Source organism: Lissotriton vulgaris, chromosome 3_1 (genome assembly GCF_964263255.1).
Source record: "Lissotriton vulgaris chromosome 3_1, aLisVul1.2, whole genome shotgun sequence".
Classification (NCBI taxonomy): domain Eukaryota; kingdom Metazoa; phylum Chordata; class Amphibia; order Caudata; family Salamandridae; genus Lissotriton; species Lissotriton vulgaris.
In genome coordinates, this window is record NC_141689.1 from 147,178,302 (window position 1) to 147,198,549 (window position 20,248).

Below are 20,248 nucleotides of genomic sequence, written 5' to 3' on the forward strand. Positions count from 1 at the left end.
GAGCACCAATTACATTACACAAGGACACATGTGTAGTATGTTCAGCATGGCTGAAGGTCAGTGGGGTAAAGGAGAGGAGTGTGGAGTGGTGTGTCGTAAATTGTGGTAGTTTGGAGTGTTATTGAATGGCAAGGAGGGGCGCAGAGTAGAGTTGAGTGACGAGGAGTGGACTGAACTGGAGTGCTGTGGAGTGCTGCAAAGTGATGTGGTGTGTCGTGGAAGGAGTGCCATAGAGTGAACGGGTGTCGAGTGGAATACAGTTTCAGAGTGGAGTAGAGAGGAGTTGCATAGAGTGTCATGGAGTGGTGTAGAGAAGAGTGGAGCGGCATAGATGGGTGTTGCTTTGAGTGGAGTAGAGTGTTGTGGAGTGGAGTAGAGCACATTAGATTGTCAGAGAGTGGAGTATTGTAGGAGAGTGTAATGGCACAGAGTGGATTAGAGTGTTGTAGAGTTGAGTTGCGTAGAGCAAAGTGGAGTGGCATAGAGAGGAGTGGCATAGAGTGGATTGGAATAGAGGGTAGTAGTGTGTCATAAAATAGAGTGGAGTAAAGTGACATAGGGTGGCACAGAGGGAGGTGCATAGAGCGTCGTAGAGAGGAGTAGTGTTGTAAAGTGGCATAGAGTGAAGAAGAGTCGCAGAGTGGAATATAGTGGCTTAGAGTGAAGTGGCATAAAGTACAGTAGTACAGGGTAGATTGGCTTAGAGTACAGTGACATTGAGTGATTTGGTTTTGAGTAAAGTTGTGTAGAGTGCATTAGCATAGAGTGCAGTGACGTAGATTGCAGAGGCATAGAGAAGAGTGGTGCGGAGTAGATTGCAGTGGCGCAGAGTAGATTGTTTCACAGTAGAGTGATGCTGTGCAGGGTAGAGTGGAGTGCCATAGAGTGCAGTGTTGCAGAATCAAGTGGCGTAGAGTGGAGTGGAGTGGCCTAGAGTGGAGTGGTGTAGTGCGCACTGGCCACAGCGAGACAGCCCCTCCTTGTCCCCTGTGAAGTGAAGTGTGTGCCCTACTCTGCTCCCTGAAACATTTTATTTAGGTGGGAGTCAAGGTATTCGTTTCACAGCACCATTTCCAAAAGATAATGGTTACAATCCATAGGTGTAACGGTCGCGTGCTGAAGAGAAACACAGGAGTCACTCATGCTTCTCAGGGCAGGGTACAATGTCTGAGAGCAATGTTCCTCTGCAGCAGCAAATCCAGCACGTGGGTGCTGTTGGGGTGAGCGGGCATAGTGCCTTCCAACCCACCCGGTGATTACCCGGTGCCCCCAGGTCCAGCCGCCCCTCAGTGCAGCACTCTGAGGCATATAATCTCTGCATCACTCCTGTACCAGCTGAGTAGGAAACAGATCAGCAATAAACCCACTATCTCCAGCACTGGGAAGACAGTCTTTAAATTGTGTGCTCTTAGACACACTTGAAAGCGGTTTGAGACGGCAATGTGCGTTTCCGGCGCTTTACAAAAACCCGGCAAAAAGTAAATTGTTCTTTAAATCTATAAAATAAATTTATTGCATTCCTCGTCCCTGCTTCTTGTCAGCAGCGCTTCTCCAGAGCCCAGTTGGGTTATTTATTCTGTAAATCTATCAAAATAAACATTCGTATATGATGGCAGGACTCACAGTTCAGTCAAGTTCCCTTCCCTACTTCTCGTCCGCAGCTCTTCTCCGGAGCCCAGGTGTGTTATTTATTCTTTAAATATATATAATAAGGATATTTGTGTGAGGCAGTACTCGCAGACCAGTTCCTGCTTCTTGTCGGCACCTCTTCTCCTCCGCCCAGCTGTGTTACTCACTTGCAGCAGGTTGATCGGTGCACACACCCTTGCAGCCAATCACAGGCCGCCGTTCTGCTGACTCCTCTGCAAGAGCCAGGAACCCGGAAGGGTCCGGCTTACCACGAGCTGGCTGACTTCTTGTAAATCAGACCCATGCTCCGTAGTGCACGCGGCAGGGGCGGATTGGCAAGGCGGGCATTCGGGCATCGGCCGAAGGGCCGGTGTCTCAGTGCCCTCTGTGGGCCGTTTTTTTCTCCCCTTTCCCAGTCAACAGAGAGTGGACTAGGAAAGAGGAGAAAATAAAACCGGCCCACAGAGGGCACGGAGACAGTGAAATGAAAGCAGCCTCGCTGTGCACCGTACAGCGATTATCAGCTGTGGCCTCTCCTTCACCCCCTGCCCTGCCAAGCAATCACTCTGAGGCTGGGCTGGGGAGGGGTGATTGCTGGCAAGAATCGGCCTCCCTGGGGGCCAGGTGTTGCTCATGCCTTTGAGCCATTTTCACCTCGGCCTCCCTGGGGTCCACGTAGCCCAGAAACAGTGTTACTCTTAACACCTCGCCCATAGCCCTTCACATTCAGGGCATAGTGGGCGAGGAAGAATGGGTCTCCCTGTGTGGGCCAGGTGATGTTTTGAACTCAGGCACCATCTTCACCTCGGCCTCCCCTGGCTACTTGGCTACCTTAGATGATCCAGCAGCTGTGTTTTGTGCTCCCCTGCCAGGACATTGCCCTGAGGCGTGGAGGGCTGATTAATTTACTAATTGCAGGGGCCTTACCTCTGTTCATGTGCTCCTAAGCTGAAGAGCTGGGGAGGGCTAAGTAGGATAGTAATAGCAGGGGCTTTGCTGCTTTTCAGGTGCTCCTGCGCTGGAGGGCTCAAATAGTTTTGTGAGAGAAATGTTTTTTTTAGTTGCTCAGCATGTAGGCCATTGTCACCTTGGCCCTGTGTCGTGTGCAAGAACAGTATTCTCCCACTTTCATTCCTTGTCTGAGCAAATGGTGTTTCATGAAAGGGCACGGCCCTTGAATGTGGGACACGCCCCTTAAATATGGGCCACGCCTCATGAATGTGGGCCACTTTTTTCGTCAGTGCCCGGGCCAAATTGTGATCCCAATCCGACCACACCTGGCTGTGTGTTGGGGAGGCGGCCGGGGGCGCGCACAAAGTGCAGGCCTGCGCGCCCCACCCGCCCTTTTTTATTGTTATCTATCAATAAACATCAAGGCACATCTATAGATCACATACATAGCTCTGCTGCTGCCACATGTCGTGTGACACACCCATAGCAAAGCCGCGCACATTGCCTTCTGGGTCGGGTATTTATTTATGCGTTTTTATATAGCGCGGACTTTACCCGAAGGCGTCAGATCGCTTCACAATAGGAACAATAATGATACATGAGGAGGAAATTACAAGTCAGCATGTTACAAAAGCAAACATTAAGTTACTTGAGGCAAAAGTGACAGTTGTGAGCAAACAAAATACATGAGGTAGCAAACGGTTTAATACAGAAGGAAAATGTGAGGTGTGCATGTTACAAGAGAAAACACAGTACAATTTGAGGTATAATACTGCAATATATGGCAGACACTCAAGCACAAGAACAAACGTTACGTAGGCAGTGGTGGCACTTCTGCAAGTATCTAAAGCAAACAAAATGTAAGAGGTAGCCAACAGTGTGTTACAAGAGAAAAGTGGCGTGTGCATGTTATAAAAGAGTACCAAACACAGGTACAAGAATAATACTGCAATAAACAGCAAACACTCCAACTCCAACCACAAGAACACACTGGGAAGGCACTTCCATAGTCATGGAAAGTAGAATTTTCTATAATGGGAGGTCTTCCTTCAGGTAATAGAGAGGGTGTGAATTAAGTTTGGAAGTGTTTTTGGAGGAGGAGAACTTTGAGGTACGTTTTGAAGGCCTGGGAGGAGGAGGTGGTCCGGAGCTGAGGCGGAAATGAGTTCCAGATTCTCACTGCATTGCCTGAAAAGAATTGGGCCATCGATCTTTCCTTCTTGAAAGTGGGAGGTTCAAGCAGTAAATTTTCCGCATTTCGTGATGGTCTAGAGCCCAGGGGCGTAGCTAGAGCTTCTGGCACCAGGGGCTATCCCCCAGATTGCCGCCCATGGCAGGTAGGGGGGGGGGTGCGGGGGAAAAGGACGGCGACACTATAAAAATATACATTAAAAAAATGGAACGACGAATCGGTCAGTGCACACTCACCCACACCCCTCTGTGGCATGAATCGTAACCTAGACAAGTTCCTACTGTATAGGTAGCCTGGAGGGAGAGGTAAAAATTAAATGTCACTTACTTAGATTAGGGCAGGATAGAGTCAGTCTACCGAACCATCCTGGTCCACTCGTGGCATCATCCTGAAGTTGAAGGCGGCAGCTACTAACTCGAGGACAGTCACAGGATTTAAGGCTGGGGCCAGGGCTTGTGGCAACAGACAGTGCAGTGAGTGCACACAGAGTGACGCAGGCCAGCCAACCAGCCCAGTGCACGTGTGCGTGAGATTAACCAACCAGTGCCAGATAGTAGCAAAGCGCAACTAGAGCCAAATTTCAAGGGGGGGGGTGGCTAAGAAAAAATTCTAATTCTTCAAGCAATAGGCAGAGTGGAGATGCAGGGGCTCTAAGAAGAGGTAAAAAAAACAAAGCCTCATTAGCAAGCAATGGTCTTTTAAAGACCTGTGAAGTACTCGGCTACAGCTGTGTGTGTGTCAGGGAAGCTGTCTCAGCCTGAGCTGCCACACACGACGGGGGCTGAAGCACTTTGAGCCCAATGGAACTTGTGCGCCAGGGACAGTCAGCAGTAGACAGACACTCAGACTGCCTACCAGTTGTGCACAACAGACAACACTGCACACTACTCTCTCTCAAGTGTGGAGGGGTCTCCTAGTCTCCACTCTCTGACCCTGATAATGACCCTCACATCACTGTGTGTGAGACTGTGGGGCACTCAGAGGGAGGGGCTGCGGCCTAGCTCAGGCCGCGGAAAACACACTCACCAACCAAGCTCTAGTCATTGGGCAGGCCGCAGCCAGCAGCGCTGACTGCTGAGCACACAGTGCAACTCAAGAAGCCATATGCACAGGAGGCAAACAGGCTGCAGGCAAGGGCCAGGCCTGGCGTCGAGGACGAGGAGCGCAGTCTTGTCATGTATAGGTATGCTGAAGGCTCTTTCAGACTAAAGAGAAGTTGTTACTTGAACTTGTGTGTGTCGCTTTAATACATTACTAGCAGCCCGCCCCTTAAAATAGTAGTTTCTGAATACAGTGGGGGAAGTGTTCTATCTCGCTGTATTAACATGCTTTGACACATTGAAGCCACTTTGCATTATATTCTAAGTGATTGCATACATCAGAGCTTGTGCGCGGATTTCGCCGCAGTGGCGGCCACTCTTTCCAAGCACAGACACAGCATTACGCAGATAAAGAAAAGTCTACTTGCGGGGATATTAAATGTGAATATACACTGGAACTTTGATACACAAAATGCAGGAAGGCTCCTCCACCCCACTCCCCGCTATACCTCCCCCAGCAACAGCTACAGCCATGTCGCAGACCGTGGGGTGCAGGTCTAGGTTCTTACAATAATAGCGTAGTAAAGTGATTTGTGTGAGACTGGGCGGGCGGGGGCACTCAGAGGGAACTGGTGCGCCTACTGCGCCGGGAGTGACACTCACCGACAACACCAAGCTGTTCTACTCCACGGCGTCGTCGTTGGGCGGGCAGGCAGGCAGGCAGCAGCAAGCAACTCAGCAAGTCTTATTCTGCCCGGCAGCACAGTGCCCAGGGGCAGGCAGGGGCCAGGTCCGGAGCCAATGAACTGCATTTGATCCTGACTCTACGCGTCCCGCGGCCTAATAATAATTGGCGGTCGAATTGTTCCTGAAGCAGCTAGAACTGCCTGCGAGCAGTTACGCCCAAGCCTGCCGGAAGCCTGGAAACACAGCATTCGCGCTTGCACTTCAAACACATGTGCCTGAGTCCTGCCCGTCTGCGCCCGTCCGCACCAAGGACGCGCCGGGCGCGGCGGTCTTTAGGTATCTTAAACATCCTCAGGGTCGGCTACACGGGATTGCGCTATGATTGTTTATTCTGCCGCCACGCTGCGGGTCTTAGGACGCTCTGTCCCGAGATGTATACATGCACCTATACACCCGCTCTGTGGCCCTTATCAGTGCGCCTGTGGCCAGTGGGCGGTGGACTCTCCGGTTAAGATATGTCAGGAGGCTCGACCGGTCGCTTCGGGCAGTAGCCGTCAGACTCATGCTCTGCGCATCCTGAGCTTTAATGAGAGGTCTCTAGTTCAACACCACCAAGCTGTTAGGGACCTGATGCGTGATGAGGCCCCTGACATTGTGGCTATTACGGAAACGTGGCTGAAGGACGATGATACGGCTATTATTAATCTGGCATTTCCCTCCGATTTTTCGGTCTTCACCCTGAATGATGGACTAGGGGAGGGGGCATCGCTCTCGCAGTGAGGTCTAGTCTCTCTTGCTGTTGGTCTGCCCTTAGCATCGTAGGCTGCGAGAGCGCCGTCTTTAAAATTCGGGTTAACCCTCAGTTTTCCCTTTCAGGGATGGTAGTCTATCGCCCTCCAGGAAGCGAGGTGGCATTCAGGGCTTCCTTTCCTGATGCTGTAAGCTCTCTGGCGGTGGGGTGTGCTAACTTTTCCATCTTGGGGGACCTTAATCTGCACTTTGAGAATCAGAATATCCCTACGGTGTGCTGTATTCTAGCCGATCTGGAGGCTCTTCAACTCCATCAAATAGTGCGGCATCCCACACATGTAGGTGGCCATACGTTGGATCCATTCTTTACGAACCTGACAGAGGCCACAATTACGGCCGTCTCTCCGCTCGGCTGGTCGGGCCATTCTTCAGTGGCCATCTATGTCCCCTTGCCGGGAATTTCTTCTTCTGCTCCTGTAAGGATGGTCTCCACACGGCATTGGAGTAAACTGAGACTTGAGGACCTTCATCGAGCCCTTGCAGCAGTGCCGCTGGGACCTCCGGAGGATGTAGAGGCAGGGTATGATCGGTTCTGCTCGTGGTTCACTAAGGCACTTGATTCCCTGATTCCCATCTCGACTAGGAAAATCAGCTCCAGGGAGTCAAGCCCTTGGTATGACAGTGCATTACGCGCACTTAAGGGCAGTTGCCGGCGAGCAGAGAGGGAATGGCGGAAGGTGTACGACAGCGGGAAGAAGGTCGCTTATCTCGCTGCCGTTAAAATTTACCATCGCGCTATATGCCGGGCCCGGGCAGCTTTTTACGCTACGGAGTTCGGCAATAGCCCCAATCCATCAAAAACCATCTTCAAAGTGGTAAAGGACCTTGTGGCAAAGCGGGCCTCGGCCACAACAACGAGCTCCACGGCGCATTGTGAGGCTCTTGCCTTGTTCTTTTTAGAAAAAGTTCAGAACATCTACTTAACATTCCCTGACACTAGGCCACCAGCAGGCACTCTATGCAACATCTATGGAGACTCTCTGCTTCATATGTTGCCCCCGCTGACATCTGAGCATCTTGTCTCAGCAGGAGAAATCCGGGTCGCCCGCTGATCCGCTTAAGCCAGCCCTCTTTAGAGACCAGTCGTTTGTGGGTCGTACCTCGGTACTCTCCCTGATTAACATCTCGCTGGCCTCGGGTACGGTTCCAGCAAGTTGGAAGCGGGCTGTGGTTTCCCCTATTTTAAAGAAACCCTCCCTGGACCCGGAAAAGCCGGAAAAATTTCGGCCTATTTCCCTGCTCCCTTGGCTGACCAAAGTCGTGGAGGCCCACGTGAACAAGGTTCTTTCCTCACTCGAGCTAACATCTTAGACCCCACCCAGAACGGGTTCCGTGCTGGACACAGCACGGAGACCGCCCTTCTCACCATGGCTGAACATCTTCGCACAGTGATGGATGCAGGACAGACGGCGGCGCTTGTACTATTAGTATCAAAGGCGGCGCTTAGATCTGTCTCTCATCCCATCCTGTTGCATCGCTTGGAGGAGATTGGAGTGGGGGGATCCGCCCTCCAGTGGTTCCGGTCCTTCCTCGATGGTCGCTTCTTCAGCGTTGCGGTGCCACCGTTCCAGTCCAAGTTCCATCCTCTGAAACAGGGAGTGCCGCAGGGATCCTCGCTGAGCCCCACGTTGTTCAATCTATACGTGAGACCGCTGGCTGGGGTTGTCAGGCAGTGGGGTATGACCATGGTGTCATATGCCGATGACACCCAGCTAGCGGTTACGATCAGCGGGGATGCGGACCAGGATGCCCCCAGGTTTCAGAGTGGACTTAGGGCGGTGGCAAGCTGGATGAAGGCCAACTGCCTCCAGCTCAACGCGAAGAAGACCGAGATCATGATCGTCGGTAGAAGGGCGGATCTCTGGGGGGACAGGTGGTGGCCTTCGGAGCTTGGGTCGGCTCCGCTTCCGGTGACGGAATTAAAAAACTTGGGAGTGTGGATGGACCCCACTCTCAGTTTTGTGGGGCACACGAAGAAAACGACTGCCTGCTGTTTTGGAATCCTCCGGGCTCTGCGACCAGTCCTGAAGTTCTTTGACCCCCGCACCCGGCAGTTGGTAATACAGGCAACTGTTATATCGCGCCTGGATTATGCCAGCTCTCTCCTGGTGGGGGTTAACCTGGCCGAAGTCACCCGCCTCCAACGCGTGCAGAACGCTGCCGCCAGAGCAATCGTTGGTCTTCCTAGATCCTGCCCTGTTTCCAGTACTTTGAAAGCGTTGCACTGGCTGCCAGTCAGGGCCAGAATCCAATTCAAGGTACTGTGCCTAGCCTTCAAAATTCTAAAGGGTTCGGCTCCCCAAATTCTTACGGACCTCCTGTCTTGATATGTCCCCACCCGGCCTCTGAGATCTCTGGGTCAAGTGCTTACTATCACCCCTCGATATAAGCTGTGCTGTGTTGGTGGCCGTTCCTTCCGGGTCAAAGCAGCCGAACTGTGGAACTCCCTCCCGGTGGAAATTCGGCTGCTGGAGGATCTTTTCTCCTTTCGTAAGGCTATTAAAACGTTCTTATTTTAACCTGGTTTCTTCTTTTTAGCTGTTGTGTTTCTTGTGGCTGTTGCGTGTTACCTTGCCATGCGCCAGGATGCCCCTTAGCTGGGGCAGCTGCGCGCAGTACAAATGCACGTAACGTAACGTAACATGTGCTGTGCCGCCCCAATATAGTGCCGCCTGGGGCGGACCAACCCCCCTCACCCCCACCTAGCTACGCGAGTGCTAGAGCCTCCAGAGAGTTTCAGTTTATTTGCCAGGTATCGAGGAGAGGAGGAGGGCAAGGCTTTGTGGGTGATACAGGCAGGCGCTAGCCTCGATGGGAAGCCAGCAGAGGGTGGATAATATCAGTGTGATGTGGTCGCTTCTTTTGGCCCCATAAATGAAACGAGCTGCTGAATGGAGAACAAATTTAAGGGGGGACAGGTGGGATCTGGGGAGGCCAGTAAGAAGAGAATTGCAGTAGTCCAGTCTGGAGAGGACCAGCGATTGCACCAGGGTTTTAAGGTCTTGCTCCGGGAAAAAGCAACAAATTCCCCAAAGAAGGAGCAGTTGGTATCGAGCAGACTTTGCAATGGAATTGATGTGGGAGATTAGATTTGAGTTTTTTGTCGAGTATGACACCAAGGGATTTTGCGCTGTCGACAATGATGGGTTTGTTGTTAAGTAGATTCATCTGATCCATCCATGATTGAACCGGGGGAGGAGAGAGTGAGGAGGAGAGGAGGAGGAATTCAGTTTTGGAGGGATTCAGAATCAGTTGATGAGTTGACATCCAGTTTTAAATGGAGTCGAGAATAGAGCTTAGGATGGCGAGATCGTGAGTGGAGGCAACCTTGAAGTAGATTTGAGTGTCATCTGCATAGAGATGATAGTGGATCCCGGATTTACTTAGGAGATTTCCCAGTGGTTCTAAATAGAGATTGAACATTTAAGCACAGTGCCCTCCAAGCCCATTCTCTGTTGCAGAGTGTTGAGGAGAGTGTTGTGATTGACAGTGTCAAAGGTTGCAGAGAGGTCAAGGAGAATTAGAAGACAGGACCCCCCCGAATTGAGTATCCTCAGCGTGTCGTCAACCACTTGCAGTAAGGCTGTTTCAGTGCTGCAGTTTTGGATGAAGCCGGACTGACAATTGTCAAGAAGATCATTGACCTTGAAATGACGAGAGAGTTGTTTCGCTACACATCTTTCTGTGATCTTTGCAAGAAAGGGTAGGTTAGTGATGGGGCGGAAGTTGTTGAGGTCATTCGCATCAGCAGTGGGTTTTTTAAGCAGAGGGGTGACCTGCCCAGTTTTGAAGGAGACAGGTAGGGATCCTTGACAGAGGGAGAGGTTAACCAGAGTGGTCCAATTGGAAAGAGAATGGGTATAGAAGTCAATGGCAATGTCACTGGAGATGGGGTCCAGAGAATGGTTGGAGGGCTTTGTTTCGAGGATGCAATTGAGAAGGGCATCTTCAGAGATAGGGTCAAAGTTCTGGAAAATGGCTGAGGATTTGCGCTCCTCTGGAGGGGTAGGATGAGCGACCGAATCCACAAGGGATTTCACTTTTTCGTCAAAGATTATAGCGAAATCCGCTGCTTTCTTTGTAGAATCTTCCAACTTGGAGGTTGGGGGAGAGCAGTTAGGAATCTTGATGAGATTGAATAGTTTTTTGGGTCTATTTTTGGCTGAGTCAAGGAGGGTTCTGATGTGCGACGCTATCCCAAGGAAGAAGTGCTTGTGGTACTTGGATCTTGCTGAACGAAGCGTGGCCAAATTATTGGTGGAAGGCGCTTGCCTCCATTGTTTCTCCAGGAATCTTAGCTGCTTCATTTCTTCATAGAGGGATTTTTGGCAAGGTGCTGAGGGAGTGGGTCTTATCTTTTTGCTTTGGAGAGGAGCAACGTTATTGATTTTGACTGCAAGGACTGTGAGGCACTGGGAGGTGAGTTTGTCAACATCTAGGTTCGGGTCTAGCCTTGGAAGTGATGACAAAGCTGATTAACAGAGGGAACCGACATCAATATTTTTAGCATCACGGAACCAGGAGGTAGCCCTCTTAGGTTGGTCAAGAGTTATAGGGTGTGATAGGTGAAGGGAGAATGGGATGAGGAGGTGGTCTGACCAGTCTACATGAATAGGGGTAGTGCCTCCTTTAGAAATAACAAGGTCCAGGATTGAGCCCTTAGAGTGTGTTGGTTCTGTGCAGTTTTGGATAAATCGTTTGCAGAGAGGAAGGTGGCCAGCAAGTTCACAGAAGAGTCTTGTGGTAAGCCCCAGTGGAGATTGAAGTCACCCAGGAAGGTCTGATTGTCACTTTGCGAGAATTGGTCGCTGATGAAGTCAGTGAGTTCCTCCATAAACGAAGGGCCACTACAAGGCGGGCGGTAAATGGCATGGAATCTGAGGGGTGAGCGGTTGTGCAATTGAAGCTCAAGAGAAAGGCATTCAAAAGTGTGGAAGGAGCTGATAGGAAAAGCCTTAAGTTGAAGGGAGTTTCTGAAGACGACTGCAACACCTCCCCCAACGTTGTCAATTCTGTCATTCCTAAATATAGAATAGCCTGTGGGTAATAGGAGATCAAACATAGAATGAGAGGTATTGTTGAACCAAGTCTCTGTGAGGAAGAGCATGTCAATATTGTGAAAGGTGATGGTATCGGAGATTTCAAGTTTGTGTTTTACTGCAGATCTGCAGTTGTGGAGCAGACAGCGCAGCTCTGTCAAGGCTGTTTTGGTGACGGAGGCACTTGGGCTCTGAAGGGTGATTGGGATATTGTACTTATACGGGCGTGCTCGGGTGGTTTAGGTGGATGCTTGGTTCCGACAGAGGAGATGGTCAGAATAGTGTAGATAGGAGAGTTACTAGGAGATGCAGGTCGATGAAGGGTGGCGTTCAAGGGCTTGTGTGAGTTAACGACGTTTGCAGATGACAGGTTGAGCTTGGCTATAGTGGGGTGAGGGGGCGAGGTGCAACTCGTGGGAAGGTGAGGGTTTTCCAAAGGAGTAGAGGTGTATGGAAAGGTGGAAATCTTGGAGCTTAAAAGTGAAATGGCAGCTACAAGTTGGGAGATGGAGGTGGTAAGAGAGCTTAGCTTATTTTCCACAGAGAGTAAGGCAGAGCACGGAAGGTTGTGGGGCTCGATGGAAACAGGAGGGGGGTGGAATTGGTGGTGGAAGGCAGGGAGAGGTGGAGGGACAGGAGGAGAGTTGGGGGATAGGGTTCAAAAATGGGGAAAGGTGGGGGTTGAGAGCGGGAGTTAGTGAATCAGAGGTGAAGGGAGAGTTGTCTTTGTTGGTGTTGCAAGAAGGAAAGGAATTAGGGACATATTTAGGGGGAGATGGGGGCGGATCACGGCGGCAGGGTAGAAGGAGGGGGGTGGGCTGTGTGGAATAATGGGAATGTAGGAGGTTTGGGAGGAAAAGAGGGGAGGTGGTTGACGAGGTCCTGTCAGCTAGAAGAGGTGGCTGTGAGGGAACGGGCATCTGGCAGAGTGAGGGGGGTTGGGAGAGGGGAAGTTGAAGAAAGGAAGTGGTTCTGCTGTGCCTGAGGGAGGTAAATGGAAAGGGTTACCAAGGGAGGAAAGGGGGTAGCACAGCACAGCTGGAGGAGTGGGAGGAAGAAGAGAGATGCAGCGGGTTTGTGGAGAAATCGGGGTGAATAACAAGGGGAGGAGGGGGAAGAGAAGAGGGGGGAGGGAGGAATAAGGGAAGCGTAGGGAGAGTTAACTGGGGGAGAAGGTTGCAGGAGAGGTGGCATAAAGAGGGGGGTGGCAGGTAGGAATATGGGGAAGGAGAAGAGATTGGAGTACCGGGATGGTGCAGATTGGACGAGGAGCGTATTAGCTAGAGGTAAGGCTGAAGTAATGAAGGGGGCATACTGTGGGGGGGAGGAATAGGAGGGCACAGGGGAGGGGGAGGGTAGAGGGCCGATCTGTGCTTCTCGAGAGTGCAGCCGATTGGAGTGTAGGGGGGTCAGAGGAGGAGAACAGGAGTAATGGGTGGAGCTAGAAAAAGAGTCAGCGGATAACCCGGTCGCAGGGGATGGGAGTAGGGAGGGGAAGAGGTGGTCAAAGAGTGAGAGACAGGTGTCTTTGCCTGGGATCATGACAGTACCGTTGTTATAGAGTGAGATAGTGAGGTAGCCATTGAAACACGCAAAGGGGGACATTTTTAGTTGTTTCCTATGAGGGACAGAGGAGGAGGAGGTGACGTTAAGGGAATTATATAAGCTGGTGGACCAAGAGGGGGTGTCATGAGTGAAGAAAATTAAATCGTTTTTGAGCCTCCCAAAACGACCATTATAAAATTGATCAACAAAAAGTGAATCCGGGAAACGTTCAATAGTGTTATGCTTCAATCGTTTTACTGCAGCTTTAGTCTGGTCGGGAGGAGAAAAGATTTTGTAGCAATTAATTCCAGCCTTAACTAGAGTGGTGGCCATGTTGGGAAAATGAGGCGGATGAGGGTGGGGGGATATGAGAAGGGTATTACTAGGAAGGCGGTGGAGAGGAGAAGTAAAAGGGCATGAAGGGGGCACATATTCAAGATGTTGGGTGAAGATATCAGAACTAATGTGCCGTCCGGGAAGTGAGGTGGGTATTTGTTGGGCCCTTCATCTAGGTATACATGATGCCACCTGGCACTAGATAGTATTTACAAGGGAATAGTTTACATATGATAGGACCAGCTGGACCACTTTCAGAACCATCACAAAGCAAATTTAGTCCAAGTAGAACAGATTATAAATGAACAAATGAACACCCAGTGACCACTGGTGAACACTGTACTTAACATCAGCCTGTTAACAGAACCACATTCGGCACCAACCGCATTGTACGCTCATAATCTCAGCAGACTACTATTGGACCCTAATCTCCTGAGAATCACTAACATAGGGTGGAACAAAATCTGACTAGCAAAAAACAAATATGCACAACAACCTTTAGAGGTACTCAGAACAGGGTGCGTAAATCATACAACATGAAAAGCATTTCCTAGCACTACATATACGTAAAAGGGCCTGGCTCTGTACAAACCTCGCAGTCTCCCTGGCCAACTGGCCATCTCTGAGGGGGACTCAAATGCCCTGAATCCATAATGTCAAGGCTGCTGCCAATGCAGCAAGAGTCCTAGCTCGATCAGAACTGTCCCCACTGATAAAGTGGCCTAAACGGTGCAACTGGCACTACTTGCTGCACAGCTGTGAAAGGCCTAAACGGTGCAGCTGGCAATACTTGCTGCGCAGCTGTAAAGGGCTAAACGGTGCAATTATTGGGCTCAATCACCGCTTCATAGGGCAGAAGGCGTCGGGCCCCACAGGGTTGTGGAGGGGGTTGGGGGGAGGGTGTCAGTTCCCGCATGGAAGGGCGCCCACATCGGACAGTTGCTGCCGAAGCCTCTAGGTGGCCGCCATATTGCGAGGACCGGTAAGGTGTATTGGCAGATATCTAACAGTCTCACTGAAGTTGGAGACCGACTTTATGGGGCCCCTTCATTTCCGCTGGTAGGTCTGGGGGCGCTAGTGACTGCACTGGGTATACAATCACAGAAACATGCTATGGCGGAGGAGCGTCGCATCACTGCTTTGCAGCAGTGAGACAAAGGAAAAAGAAAAAATATCTTTTAATTTTTTCAGATACTACAGCTTTGTGGGCGGGGTGGGGCTAAGTGGCTTACAGAGGAGGAGTGGTCGGCACTATGTAAGTGATCATGAATGTTTGGCCAGCTGCCTCGGGCCGGCCAAACAGTTAAGTGCTCTGTGCATGTTCTCCATCCAGGCTGCATTATAGTCTGGGTGGAGAACCTGCCCAGGCTCCCAGCCCCCATCTGAGTGCCGAACCACAGCACTCAGACCAATCACGATGCTGCAATGCAGCAATGTAATTGACTTAGGGGAACCTAGGTGCCTTCTTTTCCGGCCCAAGTACGACGCGGAGGACAGACACAGCAATATGGTATGGTTTTTCTTTCATTTTACACCCTTTAACCCACACACCCTCACCCCTATCCATTCCAGCCAGTACTGAAATGGAGGTCAGAAAAAGAGCATGAGGAAGGTAAAAGGATTGAGGTGACCCTTCAGAGAGGGCTGTTTTACAACAAGAGGGATAAAGAGGGGGACTACACAGTGAGGAATAAGGAGTGACTGATGAAAAGGAAGCCAAGAAAACTGAAGGATAATGGGTGAGGGATGCAGAATAAGGGACGAACATTGTGGAGTGAGGACTGGCGAGGGAAGGATGAGGTGAAAAGTGTGTAGAGTAAGAGATGGGAGAAAGGAGTGTAACATCAATGAGGAGTGTCAAGCAGTGAGGGATTATTTGTGAAGGATGAAGAGTACAGTGGGGAGCGAAAGATATGTGGGGATGAGTAGTGCAGGATAATGAGTGAGGGGCTGTGGAATGTAATCACTGAATCACTCCTGCACCAGCTGTGTAGGCGACAGATTAGCAACAAACTGATTACTTCCAGCACTGGGAATAGGTCTGCAACTGATGTGTTCTTAGACACATGTGAACGCGGTTTGAGACGGCAATGTGTGCTTTACGGCGCTTTATAAAAACTCTCAAACAGCAGATTACAATCGTTCTTTAAATATATCAAATAAATATTCTTGTATGATATTGTAGGAAGAGGGGTCCCCAACAATTATGGAGTAGGTAAGAGACGGGGAAAGTCAAAAATGATTTTCAAACAAATTTAACAAAAAGTAATCAATCCAAGATGTAGTTAAAATGCAGTGTTTTATTCACCATGCATTCTTTTCATCATAGTTGAGTTATTCAATAAAGAGCAAATTACATACATAATTGTGAAATGGTTCATGTGCCCAAATAGAAAGAGGGAGGAAAGGGGGAGGTAGTAAAGTTTACACGAAAGATGTGACTCACTTTTCATTCATTAGGAACAAGAAACATACATTAAAGATTCTAGTATGAATTCAGCAAGATCCCTATCCAATCAGGGTCTTATACAGTAACAGGAAAATCTGGAAATTTTCAAAAAAAGTTCAAGCCCCTATGGAGCCGTATAAATCGCGCCGGTGATAGGAGTTGATGAAGGGTAGGTAAAACGTCTACGTTTCGACCCAGTTGATAGTAGGGTGATTGACCTTACAGTGCGGGTCTTCTTCAGGACAAGCGGGGATGGGGGGATGGGCAAACCTCCTGCTGAGAGTTGCAGGTCAGGGGGTGATCAGATAGCTAGGAAATAATATCCGGGTAAAAATGAGATAGTGGGCGTCCCAGACGGAGCTATTAATTGGCAAGATCAATCTTGTTTATGAGAAATGCCTCCAATTTGAAGAGTTGTAATATAATGAGGCTCTAGAAGGAGAGGTGCCTTGTGATTCAAAAGGGACGGCTGAACTGGTGTCAGAACTCCATATCCAAAGTTATCTGTAATGCCTCATTAAATAATGAATTCTCAAGATAGGTGGAAGGCTGCCTTGTGAGTCCGAAACGGCTAGGCTCGTGTCAAAAATCCGTATCCAAAGTTATCCGAGTTGACTCGTAAGTGGATTCTCAAAAGCGGGCGTCACAGGGATCCGGGGGATAGGCCTGGGATTGGGTCACGCTGAAAATATTTTCAGTCCGTGTCCGTGAGCGCAATGCTGCTGTGCGCTTGCCGGGATGTCTCGCGGTAAAGAAGCGTCTCCCGTAACCAGGAAGTGATGGCAGAACTCACAGATCTGCCCCTTCCCTGTTCCTGCTTCTCGTCCGCAGCGCTTCTCCAGAGCCCAGCTGTTTTATTTGTTCTTTAAACATATAAAATAAATATCTTTGTGTGAGTGCAGCACTCACAGACCAGTTCCTGCTTCTTGTCCGCAGCTCTCCCCTAAGCCCAGCTGTGTTACTTACTTGCATCAGGTTGTTCATGTGCTCTCCAGTGATCAGGGCACAGATCCGAGGAGCCAATCACAGGCCGCTGTTCTGGAGCCGGTGGCCACCAGCCAGGTAGTCGGCTGACTACTTGTAAAAAAGGCCCTGGCTCCACAGTGCACGCCTGGGTGTGTGTGTGGGGTAGGCGGGGCACGCACGTAGTGAAGATCCCGAATCCACCCATACAACTGTCTTATCTTCAGAAGACTACTCAAAAGTTATACTAATCCACCACTAAATCTTTTTGGGTTCCGGAGTAGTGTGCTACTCGCCACTCCACTTTGCTCTACGTAACTCGACTCTACAACACTCTACTTCACTCCATGCCATTCCACTCTCCTACACTACTCCACTCTATGACAATCTACTCTGCTCTCCGCCACTCCACAGCACTCTACTCCGCTCAAAGCAACACCCTAGCCAAAAAAACACTTAGATCTTCATCAGGGGTGGTAAGCGCTATATAAATACAATAACACAGCTCTGCTGCTGTCTCCAGTCGTGTGACACACTCATAGCCAGACCTGGACTCTTAGACACAAGCATGATCCATTCTGGGTCAAGTAGTTTTATATATTTCTTTTTTGCTGTTTGTTTTAGCACACACTTAAAATAAAGGTGTTGAAGCACCTTATATGAGCACCAATTACATTACACAAGGACACATGTGTAGTATGTTCAGCATGGCTGAAGGTTAGTGGGGTAAAGGAGAGTGGTGTGGAGTGGTGTGTCGTAAATTGTGGTAGTTTGGAGTGTTATTGAATGGCAAGGAGGGGGGCAGAGTAGAGTTGAGTGACGAGGAGTGGACTGAACTGGAGTGCTGTGGAGTGCTGTAAAGTGATGTGGTGTGTCGTGGAAGGAGTGCCATAGAGTGAACGGGTGTCGAGTGGAATACAGTTTCAGAGTGGAGTAGAGAGGAGTTGCATAGAGTGTCATGGAGTGGTGTAGAGAAGAGTGGAGCGGCATAGATGGGTGTTGCTTTGAGTGGAGTAGTGTTGTGGAGTGGAGTAGAGCACAGTAGATTGTCAGAGAGTGGAGTATTGTAGGAGAGTGTAATGGCATAGAGTGGATAAGAGTGTTGTAGAGTTGCGTAGAGCAAAGTGGAGTGGCATAGAGAGGAGTGGCATAGAGAGGAGTGGCATAGAGTGGATTGGAATAGAGTGTAGTAGTGTGTCATAAAATAGAGTGGAGTAAAGTGACATAGGGTGGCATAGAGTAAGGTGCATAGAGCGTCGTAGAGAGGAGTAGTGTTGTAAAGTGGCATAGAATGAAGAAGAGTCGCAGAGTGGAATATAGTGGCTTAGAGTGAAGTGGCATAAAGTACAGTAGTACAGGGTAGATTGGCTTAGAGTACAGTGACATTAAGTGCTTTGGTTTTGAGTAAAGTTGTGTAGAGTGCATTAGCATAGAGTGCAGCGACGTAGATTGCAGAGGCATAGAGAAGAGTGGTGCGGAGTAGATTGCAGTGGCATAGAGTGCAGTGGCGCAGAGTAGATTGTTTCACAGTAGAGTGATGCTGTGCAGGGTAGAGTGGAGTGCCATAGAGTGCAGTGTTGCAGAGTAAAGTGGCATAGAGTGGAGGGGGGCAGAGTTGAGTGGATTGGCCTAGACTGGAGTGGTGTAGAGCGCACTGGCCACAGCGAGACAGCCCCTCCTTGTCCCCTGTGAAGTAAAGTGTGTGCCCTACTCTGCTCCCTGAAACATTTTATTTAGGTGGGGGTCAAGGTATTCGTTTCACAGCACCATTTCCAAAAGATAATGGTTACAATCCATAGGTGTAACGGTCGCGTGCTAGAGAGAAACTCAGGAGTCACTCCTGCTTCTCAGGGCAGCAAATCCAGCACGTGGGTGCTGTTGGCGTGAGCGGGCATAGTGCCTGCCAACCCACCCGGTGATTACCCGGTGCCCCAGGTCCAGCCGCCCCTCAGTGCAGCACTCTGAGGCATATAATCTCTGCATCACTCCTGTACCAGCTGAGTAGGAAACAGATCAGCAATAAACCGACTATCTCCAGCACTGGGAAGACAGTCTTTAAATTGTGTGCTCTTAGACACACTTGAACGCGGTTGAGACGGCAATGTGCGTTTCCGGCGCTTTACAAAAACCCGGCAAAAAGTAAATGCGATTGTTCTTTAAATCTATAAAATAAATTTATTGCATTCCTCGTCCCTGCTTCTTGTCAGCAGCGCTTCTCCAGAGCCCAGTTGGGTTATTTATTCTGTATATCTATAAAATAAACATTCGTATATGATGGCAGGACTCACAGTTCAGTCAAGTTCCCTTCCCTACTTCTCGTCCGCAGCTCTTCTCCGGAGCCCAGATGTGTTATTTATTCTTTAAATATATATAATAAGTATCTTTGTGTGAGGCAGCACTCGCAGACCAGTTCCTGCTTCTTGTCGGCAGCTCTTCTCCTCTGCCCAGCTGTGTTACTCACTTGCAGCAGGTTGATCGGTGCACACAGCCAGGCAGCCAATCACAGGCCGCCGTTCTGCTGACTCCTCTGGTGCCGGTGGTCACGAGCCAGGAACGCGGAAGGGTCCGGCTTCCCACGAGCCGGCTGACTTCTTGTAAATCAGACCCGTGCTCCGTAGTGCACGCCTGGCTGCGTGTGGGGGAGGCGGCCGGGGGCGCGCACAAAGTGCAGGCCTGCACGCACCCCACCCCGCCCTTTTTTTTATCGTTATCTATCAATAAACATCAAGGCACATCTATAGATCACATACATAGCTCTGCTGCTGCCACATGTCGTGTGACACCCTCGTCAGTGCCATAGCAGACCCGCGCACATTGCATTCTGGGTCGGGTAGTTTTATTTATTTCATTTTTGCAGTTTGGTAGCCCGAACTTGACCCAAAGGAGTTGGAGCACTGTATATGACCACCAGTTGCATTCCACAAGGACATGTGTAATGTGTTCAGCACAGTGGTCGAAGTGTAGGGTGACCAGGATTTTAAAGCCAAAAACTGGGACATTTCACAAAAATAGAAGGAGTACAATTTTACTTCAAACAATGAGAGCGCTCCTCAGCAGAGATTTACAGAACAGGCAGTAAGAACATACATAAAATGCAATTTTTAAACCGAGTAGCTTTACTGTTAATTAAAATGCTTTCTTGAAACAACTGCTACCTATCCCTGCTTTGTAAAACATAAAAAACACATCCCCCCGTTTTCAGTCGACCCTCTTTAAAAACCTGGACATTAGCTAATAATTTGCTGGGACAGCTGGTTAAAAACGGGGACCGTCCTGGCAGAACGGGGACGCCTGGTCACCCTATCGAAGTGGGGAATAAAAAATAGGGGAACTGTGGGTGGAGAATCAGGGGCGGGAATAACAGAAGATTGGATCAGTGGGCGGAGTCAGGGGTGTGGCTAGAAATCGCAAAACATACCAATTTTTAGTACATTTAGCATTCCACTGACCAGTTACAGCTTATAACGTTATTTAATTCACACAATGGATAGACATGTTTATTTGATGTTTAATTCAGGAAAAACAAATACTCATAGGGAATACAGGTTTATGTAAAGCATGCGAAATATAAGCAGAAACAATGGCATGGGCGCAAATACAGGATGGT

General features: G+C 49.6%; 1 protein-coding gene across 2 annotated transcripts in view; it reads right to left on the reverse strand.

Moving 5' to 3' along the window:
• Positions 1–19,050, reverse strand: part of LOC147726117 (uncharacterized) — an 82,421-nt gene extending 63,371 nt beyond the window's left edge. Inside the window, exon 1 of one of the 2 annotated variants that reach the window (XM_086960222.1) lies at positions 18,930–19,050. The gene's annotated coding sequence lies outside the window, so the exon portion shown is untranslated. Of the gene's footprint in view, positions 1–1,623; positions 1,759–18,929 lie in introns of those variants that run through there. The other variant, XM_086960221.1, reaches the window with a different exon arrangement.
• Positions 19,051–20,248: the final 1,198 nt, after the last annotated feature.